Source organism: Phyllobates terribilis, unplaced genomic scaffold (genome assembly GCF_046119375.1).
Source record: "Phyllobates terribilis strain yellow unplaced genomic scaffold, ASM4611937v1 Scaffold_7__3_contigs__length_470593459, whole genome shotgun sequence".
Classification (NCBI taxonomy): Eukaryota; Metazoa; Chordata; class Amphibia; order Anura; family Dendrobatidae; genus Phyllobates; species Phyllobates terribilis.
The window spans coordinates 291,573,462-291,586,103 of record NW_027362767.1 but is presented as its reverse complement, the minus strand read 5'-3'; positions in this window follow the sequence as shown (position 1 = coordinate 291,586,103).

Here is a 12,642-nt window from a genome sequence, read left to right as displayed (position 1 = left end):
TGGATAAGAGGCGTGAAATGAACAAACCAACCTGGGAGCGTTCACCTCTGATGCAGAAACCCACATCCTCTCCTCTGGACAATAGCCTTTCCAGTGCACCAAGTATTGTAGAGAACGACGTTGGAGATGAGAATCTACAATCCTCGAAATCTGGAACTCCAGATTACCATCAAACATTACAGGGGGCGGTGGTAGAGGTGAGGGCTCAGGAGGTTCCACATACTTTTTGAGTAAGGACCTGTGGAACACGCTGTGAACCTTAAGGGTCTGAGTAAGTTCAAGACGAAACACTGCTGGGTTAATGACGGCAGTTATTTTATAGGGACCAATAAACCTAGGTCAGAGCTTCCAAGAAGGAACTTTCAATCTTATATTCCTGGTAGACAACCACACAAAGTCATTCACATTCAGGTCCGGACCTGGTAAGCGTTTTCTGTCAGCCATACGTTTATACCTGTCTCCCATAATCTTTAAATTACTCAGCACACCCTGCCATACCGAGGAGAGCAACGAAGCAAACTGTTCCTCCTCGGGAACTCCTCAAGCTCCTCCCCCACTAAAGGTACCAAACTGTGGGTGATAACCGTATGCACTGAGGAACGGTGACCTGCCAGTGGATTCTTGACGATGATTATTAATGGCAAATTCTGCCAGCGGTAAGTAGGATGCCCAATTCTCCTGATTTTCGGAGACGAAACACCTGAGGGAGGTCTCCAACTTGTGATTGACACGCTCGGTCTGTCCATTCGATTGAGGGTGGAAGGCAGAGGAAAAGGACAGCTGCACCCCTAGTCGAGAAGAGAATGCCTTCCAGAACTTGGAAACAAACTGGGTCCCCCGATCTGACACTACATCGGAGGGAACCCCATGAAGCTTCACAATCTCATTTATGAACACCTGAGCAAGTGTCTTGGCATTTAGAAGTGCAGGTAATGTGACGAAGTGAACCATTTTACTGAGCCTATCTACAACAACCAAAACCACCAATTTGCCTGCAGAAATCAGTAGTTGAGTAAAAAAATCCATGGACAAGTGTGTCCATGGCCTACTAGGGATAGGTAGCGGAAGAAAAGTAACAGACGGACGGATATGCAAAACCTTAGAACGCGCGCAAATACTACAAGCAGCTGCGTGTTCAATTACATCCTGATGCAACCCTGGCCACCAAAAACGACGAGAGAGGAGGTCTGCGGTTGCCTTACCACCTGGATGCCCATCAAGCACCGAGTTATGATGTTCCTTAATTACTTTGCGGTGCAGATTAGATGGTACAAATAACTTTCCTGAAGGGCAGGAGACTGGGGCGTCCCCCTGTGCCCCCAACACCTCACCCTCCAGTTGAGGATAAAGTGCCGAAATGACCACCCCTTTCTGTAATATCAGGGCAGGGTTCTCATGGTCACCACCACGAGGGAAGCTCCAGGACAAAGCATCAGTCTTGACATTTTTGACCCAGTAATAACAGTAATAGGATGGACAGCCCCCTCCAACTAATATCGCCATTCTTCGAATGTCAATTTGATTGCCAAAAGTTCCCTATTTCCCACGTCATAATTTCTCTCAGCTGAAGACAAATTTTTAGAAAAGAAAAGGCATGGACGCCATTTACCATGGGATGGACCCTGAGACCCCACAGCCCCAACCCCGACATCTGACGCATCAACCTTCACAATAAAGGGTTGGAAAATATCGGGTTGACTGAGTATAGGTGCAGTGGCAAAATGATTCTTTAAGGAAGAAAAAGCCTGGAGGGAGGCATCCGACCATTTGGAAAAATCAGACCCCTTCTTAGTCATGTCAATAAGGGGTTTCACAATTACAGAGTAATTTTGGATGAATTTCCGGTAAAAATTAGTAAAGCCTAGAAAGCGTTGTAGAGCCTTCAGGTTCTTGGGACGTTCCCAATCAAGGACTGCACGGATCTTCTCCGGATCCATCCAAAAACCCGAAGATGACAACAAGTACCCCAAAAACTGCACCTCCTGAACAACAAAAACACATGTTTCCAGCTTGGCATAAAGTTTGTTGTCACTTAATATGTGTCTCAAAATCAGGCGAGTAAACCAAAATATCATCCAGATAGACCACCACAAACCTCCCCACCAAATGATGAAAAATATAATTTATGAAATGCTGGAATACCGCCGGTGCATTGGTCAAACCAAAAGGCATAACCAAACTCTCGAAATGTCCTTCCGGGGTATTGAACGCTGTTTTCCATTCGTCCCCTTCTCTGATTCTAACCAGATTGTAAGCTCCCCTTAAATCCAACTTGGAGAATACCTTGGCTACCACAACCTGGCTGAACAAATGAGGAATCAGAGGAAGAGGGTGTGAATCGCGGATAGTAATTTGATTTAATTCTCGGAAATCTAAACAGGGATGTAGACCGCCATCTTTTTTCTTCACAAAGAAAAACCCTGCCACCACGGGCGAAGATGAGGGTCTGATATGTCCCTTCTCCAGACTCTCCGCAATGAAATCCTTCATGGCTTGTCTCTCGGGGCCAGAAAGATTATGCAATCTGGACTTCGGTAGTTTAGCTCCGGGGGTGAGGTTAATAGGACAGTCATAAGCACGATGAGGCGGCAAATCCTGACACCCCCTCTCAGAAAAAACATCCTCAAAACCAGACAGAAAAGCAGGTAACATTTCCGTGGGGACAGTAGCAAGGGAAATATCTAAACAGTTCTCATGGCAGTAATCTCCCCATTCAATAATCTCCCCAGATTGCCAATCCACCAACGGGTTATGTTTAACAAGCCATGGAATATGCAAAACAATCGGTGTGGGAAGATTGTCCAGGACATAGCAAGAGATTATTTCACAATGAACTGACCCCACTCTCAGTTTTACATTATGTACAATCTGAGTAAATTCTTTCTGTGCAAGTGGCACCGAGTCAATGGCAAAAATGGAAATAGGTTTATCTAAAATACCGCAAGCACGACCATGAGTCTTCACAAACTCAGCATCAACCATGCTGACTCCGGCTCTACTGTCAACAAACACAGAAATTTTCTCGGTTTTGCTCTCTAGCACCACCTCTGCTGTCAGGACAAAGCAGGAACTGCAGTTTGGCCACAAATACACCCCTTGTTTATCTAACTCCAGACTACCAAGAGTTAATCGAGTCTCCTTTTGTTTAGGAATCAAAGGACATGTCCCAACAAAATGTTTTTTTTTCCCACGAAAAAAACATACCCCTATTTTCTTGCGAATATCCAGGGAGATGTATGATGCAGAGACACCCCCTTAACTGCATGGGTTCCTCCACCTCCCCCAGTACTGGTTCATCCCCAGACCGCTCCCCCGGCAGAGGTACACAACCCCGGCAAGAAGGCCCCGGAGAAGGTGGTCTCATCCATCTATCCCAGAGGCGTCTATCAAGACGTATGGCCAATGACATGGCAGCTTCCAAGGACAGTGGCGTTTCATATACTGCCAAGGCATCTTTCAACCTTTCAGTAAGCCCCTCACAAAATTGACTTCTAAGGGCTGAGTCATTTCATTTGGAATCCGTTGCCCAACTATGGAATTTCGAACTGTACTTTTCCACTGACCGATTCCCCTGCTGAAGGTGACATAGCCTAGACTCAGCCAAGGCGACTCGGTTAGGGTCATCATAGATGAGGGCCAGAGCTCCGAAAAATCCCTCCACAGATTGGAGACAAATCGAGTCCTGCCGTAGCGAAAACGCCCACAACTGAGGATCTCCTTGCAGTAGAGAGATCACAATTCCAACCCGTTGCTTCTCATTTCTGGAGGAATGAGGACGAAGTTTAAAATACTATTTGCATGCCTCCTTGAATACAAAAAAACTTGTTCCTACCTCCTGAAAACCAGTCCGGGAGGGCAACTTTGGATTCAGGCTGGACAGGCCTACCTGCAGAGACCCACACATTGGCGACCTGTAGCCGCTGATGCTGCTGTACCTCACCGCGGAGGTCATTCACATCCAGAGACATCCTGTGCAGTCGCTCTGCGAGCTCTGCAACTAAACCAATACCAAGGGAGAAAGGAAAAAAAAAGGTCCATGCCAAAAACACAGAGAGAAAAAAACAAAACCCAAAGTTTTCCTTTTTTTTTTTTCTTTTTCCTTTTCAAAATGTGCATGGCCGGCAATAATGTCACGCAAGGTGTGGGAAAGACTTAGTGCAACACAGAGGGAAAGGAAGCCCAGATACTAGGGAAAGGGGGGAGTGGAAACCTCCTAGTCTGGTCTAGTTTCACCCTGTCTCAACTATCGACCCTATATTGGCTCTTAACCAATCGTCGAACGCGTTTCTTGTCCTGTCTTTCCCTGGCGTTAGACTCAGGCTAGGGAAGGAACGATATGAGCACTAGTCGATCTCCACTGAACTCTAAAGACAAAAAGGAAGGACAAACAGGGGAAATCGCTTAGCTTTTAGACGACTCCAGACAAATGCGCACACTTCCTCAAACACCAGAGAAGATGAAGTACTGCTCTTGCTGAAGTCTCACAAGGAGTAATGAATATCGCCGGCACCTCCCTCTGTACACAGCAGGTATTTATACACCCAAACCAGGGATTTTATTAGCCAGAGGAAGATAGCCACTAGGTCCAAGAGACAGCTTCTAGAAAGATGTCTGTAATGCCAAACGTAGAGATCTCCTGCAACCAACTGCAGGGCGACTGTCTGTCACTTCTGACACACCCGTGACACGCTTGGTTTGTTTGATCACTTTATTTCTAGTAGTGGGTGATTACTTGATTATTTTGGAATCATGTTGTTGTGGCTGGAGTGCTGTCCTGGTGGCAGTGGTATCCTGGGACATGGACCTTACTCTAGATACAACAGCACTTTTTGTCTATATTCTTGACAAATAATCTTTATATGACAGATTTATGTTTGGTTTTGGTTCAATAACATTAGATAGTAGGGTTAGTAATTAGCGGTATTGTAATATGGTGCTCACTATACTTGTAAGATGTAAATATCTTACTGATTATTACATAAGTGTGATATTGGTTTAGACTATATTGGAACAATAATTTCCATGGAATGGAGCTACAGTGGGGAAAAAAAGTATTTAGTCAGCTACCAATTGTGCAAGTTCTCCCACCAAAGATGAGCGAGGCCTGTAATTGACATCATAGGTAGACCTCAACTATGAGGTTGCAAATATATATACATATAAAAATATTGTATATAGTATTTACTACAAATAGGTGCAAAAAATGTATAAAAAAATATATATATATATTAATATAGTACATATAACCAAAATTGGAAGAAAGTGCAGCTGTGCATGAATGTATAGTGAAAATGAATAAATATAAACTGCTCAAAAAAATAAAGGAACACTCAAATAACACATCCTAGATCTGAATGAATGAAATATTCTCATTGAATACTTTGTTCTGTACAAAGTTGAATGTGCTGACAACAAAATCACACAAAAATCATCAATGGAAATCAAATTTATTAACCAATGGAGGCCTGGATTTGGAGTCGACCCCAAAATTAAAGCGGAAAAACACACTACAGGCTGACCCAACTTCGATGTAATGTCCTTAAAACAGGTCAAAATGAGGCTCAGTATTGTGTATGACCTCCCTACAACGCCTGGGCATGTGTAGCATCGGCGTCCCTGCCTCCTGCTAGGCAGGGACGCTGTTCCCCTCACCTCTCCGCTCCGTGCCCGGCGTCTTCCTTCCGCTCTGCTGGCAGCGCGCGCTCCTTCCCGGCCACTGTGCTTAGGGCGCGTGCGTGCGCGCTCCCCCTCTCTTACAGGGGCCGCGCGCGCCGTCCTAAGGAGTCCCCGGCCAATGGCCGGAGGATCTCTCCATATATAAGGCACCTCCTCCAAAATGGAGGTGCCCGAGCAATGTTTTTGCAAAGCCTTTGACTCGCCCCCTGGGCCGTGGGGCACGCGGATCCGGGCGATAGGGGAACGATGGGGGTAGTAGTAGTGGCGGCCCGGTCCCGTGGCTCAGGGTGGTCAGGCCAATGGTAGTCTGCTATGCGCTCCAAATAATGTCCGACTACGCCACCCGTGGATTGCGGTTATTAGGAACCGCCGCTGCAAGGCAGTCCGCTGGGGCTGATGATGGGTGCAGCTGAGGTGATGTGACTCCCCACGGGAAGAGTGCAGCCCCAGGGCAGTGTAGTGGATGTTGGGAGTGATGGTAGTGCGGGTCCCGGTGCTGATAGTGCTGGAGGCGCGAAGGAGCACACAGACAACAAGTTACAGTCCAGGGTCTTTACTCACAGTTCGTTTGTTCCAGGTCACTTCGGCCAGCAGTGACCGCCCGAGCCGTGCTGCGTCCACCAGGTGAGGGGCTCGGTCAACTCCCAGGCAGTTCAGGAGCATGGCACAGGACCCCCTTTTATCCTTTCTCTGGCCTGCCTCACCAGTGACCCACTTTTGTCCAGCTGCCGCGGACCTGTGCGGTTAAACGTGGGCCCCGTCCTCCGCTGTCCTATATGGTGCCTTCCTAGCAGGTTTGATGAGGTGTCGCACCAATATATGATCACGACGACCGGTCTTTGGCTGAGGGTTGTTTCTCCTCCACCAACTTGGGATCCGGTACCCTTAATCTGCCTGACCCTGCACCCTGGATTCTCGTGGGTTCTTAGGGTCCCTTCCACCTTCTTGTTCCTGAGCCCTTCTGTTTCTCTGTCTCTCCTTCTTTACAGTTCCTTTCTGTTTCTGTTCCTTTCTCTTGGAGCTGAGATGAGCCAGAATCTCAGCTCCCCTTCACCTCCTCCTCGGCCTCTTCTCCAGGCCCATTTCTCCTTCTCCTCTCAGGCCCCGGCCTCTTCCCTAGGCCTGCCTCTGGAGCAGCACTCAGCCTGAGCTGCTGCTCCCTGTCTTCTCCTCTCCACAGAACCTAGATCTAAGATGGTGCCCACCTTTTATACCTCCCTCTAGCCATGAGCCCAGGAGACCAGCAACCAATGGGCTCCTTCCTACGCTCAGGAACCGCCCCCTATCTGCCCCTACAGCACTGGGTGTTCCACCCCTCCCTCCCCACTCCAGCAGGGACACGGTCGGTCGTGCCTGCACTTATGTCTAGTGGAAGCACCGTTGAGCTGTCCCTCGGAAATGGGGTGTGTGTGCTGTATGCAGCTAACTGAGCCTTGGTCCATACTCCATCCTTACCTGGGAGTGGAATATCACACCTCCGGTCTGAGGTGCAATACCCCTGTAGCGGCCGAACCCTCGGGGCGCTACACCTTCACTCTGCTTCAGCCCTCAGGTCCCATTACCAGTTACCTGCCAGATTCCTGCTTGTTACCTGACAGTCACCTGCCAGATTCCTGCCTGTTACCTGCCAGATTCCTGCTTGTTACCTGCCAGTCACCTGCCAGATTCCTGCCTGTTACCTGCCAGTCACCTGCCAGATTCCTGCTTGATACCTGCCTGATATCCGCTTACCTGCTTGCAAGCCTGCGGTCCGACGGTCTGCCTTCCGACACCTGTCAGTCTGTCTATGGACCAGCCTGCCCGCTCACCTGGGAGCGCTCACCTGCTACCTGCCTGCTAGCCTACCTGGAGGCTCTGCCGTCACTTGCCGTGACCACCTGCCAGTCCAGAGACTCTTGCCCGCTCACCTGGGAGCGCTCACCTACCTGCCTGCTAGCCTACCTGGAGGCTCTGCCGTCACTTGCTATGACCACCTGCCTGTCCAGAGACTCTTGCCCGCTCACCTGCTACCTGCCTGCTAGCCTACCTGGAGGCTCTGCCGTCACTTGCCGTGACCACCTGCCTGTCCAGAGACTCTTGCCCGCTCACCTGGGAGCGCTCACCTGCTACCTGCCTGCTAGCCTACCTGGAGGCTCTGCCGTCACTTGCTGTGACCACCTGCCCGTCCAGAGACTCTTGCCCGCTCACCTGGGAGCGTCCACCTGCTACCTGTCTGCTAGTCTACCCAGAGACTGTCCCTGTCACTTGCTGTGACTACCTGCCCTTCTACCCAGAGACTGTCCCTGTCACTTGCCGTGACTACCTGCCCTTCTACCCAGAGACTGTCCCTGTCACTTGCCGTGTCTACTTGCCCGTCTTCCCTGGGAGCCACCCGTTTCCTTACAAGGACCGCCCCCTTGTATAGTTGCTCAGAGGTTCCGCCTCCCAGACCCGTTACAGCATGTTCCTGATGAGGTTGCAGATGGTCTCCTGTGGGATCTCCTCCCAGACCTGGACTAAAGCATCTGCCAACTCCTGGACAGTCTGTGGTGCAACGTGACGTTGGTGGATGGAGCGAGACATGATGTCCCAGATGTGCTCAATCGGATTCAGGTCTGGGGAACGGGCGGGCCAGTCCATAGCTTCAATGCCTCCATCTTGCAGGAACTGCTGACACACTCCAGCCACATGACGTTAGGCATTGTCCTGCATTAGGAGGAACCCAGGGCTAACCGCACCAGCATATGGTCCCACAAGGGGTCTGAGGATCTCATATCGGTACCTAATGGCAGTCAGGCTACCTCTGGCGAGCACAAGGAGGGCTGTGCGGCCCTCCAAAGAAATGCCACCCCACATCATTACTGACCCACTGCCAAACCGGTCATGCTGAAGGATGTTGCAGGCAGCAGATCGCTCTTCACGGCGTCTCCAGACTCTGTCACTTGTGCTCAGTGTGAACCTGCTTTCATCTGTGAAGGGCACAGACTTTGCCAATCCTGGAGTTCTGTGGCAAATGCCAAGCATCCTGCACGGTGTTGGGCTGTGAGCACAACCCCCATCTGTGGACGTCGGGCCCTCATAACACCCTCATGGAGTCAGTTTCTTACCGTTTGTGCAGACACATGCACATTTGTGGCCTGCTGGAGGTCATTTTGCAGGACTCTGGCAGTGCTCCTCCTGTTCCTCCATGCACAAAGGCGGACGTAGCAGTCCTGCTGCTGGGTTGTTGCCCTCCTACGGCACCCTCCACGTCTCCTTGTGTACTGGCCTGTCTCCGGGAGTCCGTCTCATGCTACCACGAGTGTGAAAGCACAACCAACATTCAAAAGTGACCAAAACATCAGCCAGAAAGCATTGGTACTGAGATGTGGTCTGTGGTCCCCACCTACAGAACCACTCCTTTATTGAGTGGGTCTTGATAATTTCCAATAATTTCCATGTATTGTCTATTCCATTTGCAGAACAGCATGTGAAATTGATTGTCAATCAGTGTTGCTTCCTAAGTGGACAGTTTGATTTCACAGAAGTTTGATTTACTTGGAGTTATATTCTGTTGTTTAAGTGTTCCCTTTATTTTTTGAGCAGTATATATATATATCAGGACCAGTAATAATAATCAAACAATAGAGATTATATACAATAATCAATATCCAGATAAATATATATATAGCTAAGAACAAGGAAACTGGTCAATAAGGTGCAGGTGCATCAATAACAGAGGTCCTATTATGGCCATGTTGATCCGACATACAGTACAGGCCAAAAGGTGTGATGGTGTGGGGGTGCTTTGCTGGTGACACTGTTGGGGATTTATTCAAAATTGAAGGCATACTGAACCAGCATGGCTACCACAGCATCTTGCAGCGGCATGCTATTCCATCCGGTTAGCGTTTAGTTGGACCATCATTTATTTTTCAACAGGACAATGACCCAAACAGACCTCCAGGCTGTGTAAGGGCTATTTGACCATGAAGGAGAGTGATGGGGTGCTACGCCAGATGACCTGGCCTCTACAGTCACCAGACCTGAACCCAATCGAGATGGTTTGGGGTGAGCTGGACCGCAGAGTGAAGGCAAAAGGGCCAACAAGTGCTAAGCATCTCTGGGAACTCCTTCAAGATTGTTGGAAGACAATTTCCGGTGACTACCTCTTGAAGCTCATCAAGAGAATGCCAAGAGTGTGCAAAGCAGTCATCAAAGCAAAAGGTGGCTACTTTGAAGAACCTAGAATATAAGACATATTTTCAGTTGTTTCACACTTTTTTTGTTAAGTATATAATTCCACATGTGTTAATTCATAGTTTTGATGCCTTCAGTGTGAATGTACAATTTTCATAGTCATGAAAATACAGAAAAATCTTTAAATGAGAAAGTGTGTCCAAACTTTTGGTACGTACCAAAAAAACCTCTTCGGAGCCAGTTAAAATCTATTTTTTATTCTACAATATTACCTCTCTTATCTGAAATTTGTGTATGGGTGAGCTATCGCACTATGGATATTGTATTACACACATCCAATCAGGAATTATTGCCTTATACTCCGTGCTGCAAAAAAAAAAATCTATTCTATACCTTTATTAATACCGCTATTAGCTGCATTTACAATAGTGACAGGTGCTAGATGGTAACATCTGCTGGAAAGGAGTGTTCATTCTGGTAGCATACATCTCTTCCACAGTCCATATCTAGATTGACTTTTTTCCATACAGTCATTGACCGATTCATAATTTTAACGGTGATCTGTACTCATAAATTAAGCAATGCGAACATGCTAAAACGCAGCAAAAACACTACGTGTGAACATAGCCCAAAGTGTGGAGGAGCATTTATTTTTCTGTTATTTATTTTGCCTTATATACAAGTCATTACCCTGGAAAGAATGTTTCTTAACATTATATTATAATAATAATAATATTTATATTATGAAAAGATAAAATGCAAGTTTTATTAATCAGGAAAAACATCTGGAATTTTGCAGAATTTGTCGGCGGAACAGAAACACATAAAATATATAAAAGTGTATAAAAAATAAAACCTTCTGTACATTTTTTGATGTTTACTGTATTAAAAACTTGCGCAATAACCAAATAAAGCATTTAAAAGCCATGAAAGCATTACATTTATATGTATAATTCCTGTTCAAGAATTCCCCCCTCCTGTAATGTCATAGTTCTGCACCTCAATACCCCTCACTGCTGTACTCCGGCCGTTCTGTAGTGAGGAGACTAGACTGGAGGCTATGAGGAGCTCCTGCAATCACCGCCGTTCTGGTCCTGTCAGTGCTGTGCAGTCTCCATTGTTGCTCCTGTGAGGACCGCGCTCCAGCAGCTCTGGTCACCTCAGCACTGAGCCGTCTACAGTGGAGGCTCCAGTGACCTCCTCACTCTCACTACTGAGGCATCTACAGTAGAGGCTCCGGTGACCGCCTCACTCTCACTACTGAGCCGTCTACAGTGGAGGCTCCGGTGACCTCCTCACTACTGAGGCATCTACAGTAGAGGTTCCGGTGACCGCCTCACTCTCACTACTGAGCCTTCTACAGTGGAGGCTCCGGTGACCTCTTCACTCCCACTACTGAGCCGTCTACAGTGGAGGCTCCGGTGACCTCCTCACTCTCACTACCGAGGCATCTACAGTGGAGGCTCCGGTGACCTCCTCACTCTCACTACTGAGGCATCTACAGTGGAGGCTCCGGTGACCTCCTCACTCTCACTACTGAGCCGTCTACAGTGGAAGCTCCGGTGACCTCCTCACTCTCACTACTGAGGCATCTACAGTGGAGGCTCCGGTGACCTCCTCACTCTCACTACTGAGCCGTCTACACTGGAGGCTCCGGTGACCTCCTCACTCTCACTACTGAGCCGTCTACAGTGGAAGCTCCGGTGACCTCCTCACTCTCACTACTGAGGCATCTACAGTGGAGGCTCCGGTGACCTCCTCACTCTCACTACTGAGCCGTCTACACTGGAGGCTCCGGTGACCTCCTCACTCTCACTACTGAGCCGTCTACACTGGAGGCTCCGGTGACCTCCTCACTCTCACTACTGAGCCGTCTACGGTGGAGGCTCCGGTGACCTCCTCACTCTCACTACTGAGCCGTCTACGGTGGAAGCTCCGGTGACCTCCTCACTCTCACTACTGAGCCGTCTACGGTGGAAGCTCCGGTGACCTCCTCACTCTCACTACTGAGGCATCTACAGTGGAAGCTCCGGTGACCTCCTCACTCTCACTACTGAGCCGTCTACAGTGGAAGCTCCGGTGACCTCCTCACTACTGAGCTGTCTACAGTGGAAGCTCCGGTGACCTCCTCACTCTCACTACTGAGGCATCTACAGTGGAAGCTCCGGTGACCTCCTCACTCTCACTACTGAGGCATCTACAGTGGAGGCTCCGGTGACCTCCTCACTACTGAGCTGTCTACAGTGGAAGCTCCGGTGACCTCCTCACTCTCACTACTGAGGCATCTACAGTGGAGGCTCTGGTGACCTCCTCACTCTCACTACTGAGGCATCTACAGTGGAGGCTCCGGTGACCTCCTCACTCTCACTACTGAGGCATCTACAGTGGAGGCTCCGGTGACCTCCGCACTCTCACTACTGAGGCATCTACAGTGGAGGCTCCGGTGACCTCCTCACTCTCACTACTGAGGCATCTACAGTGGAGGCTCCGGTGAACTCCTCACTCTCACTACTGAGGCATCTACAGTGGAGGCTCCGGTGACCACCTCACTCTCACTACTGAGGCATCTACAGTGGAGGCTCCGGTGACCTCCTCACTCTCACTACTGAGGCATCTACAGTGGAGGCTCCGGTGACCTCCTCACTCTCACTACTGAGGCATCTACAGTGGAGGCTCCGGTGACCTCCTCACTCTCACTACTGAGGCATCTACAGTGGAGGCTCCGGTGACCTCCTCACTCTCACTACTGAGGCATCTACAGTGGAGGCTCCGGTGACCTCCTCACTCTCACTACTGAGGCATCTACAG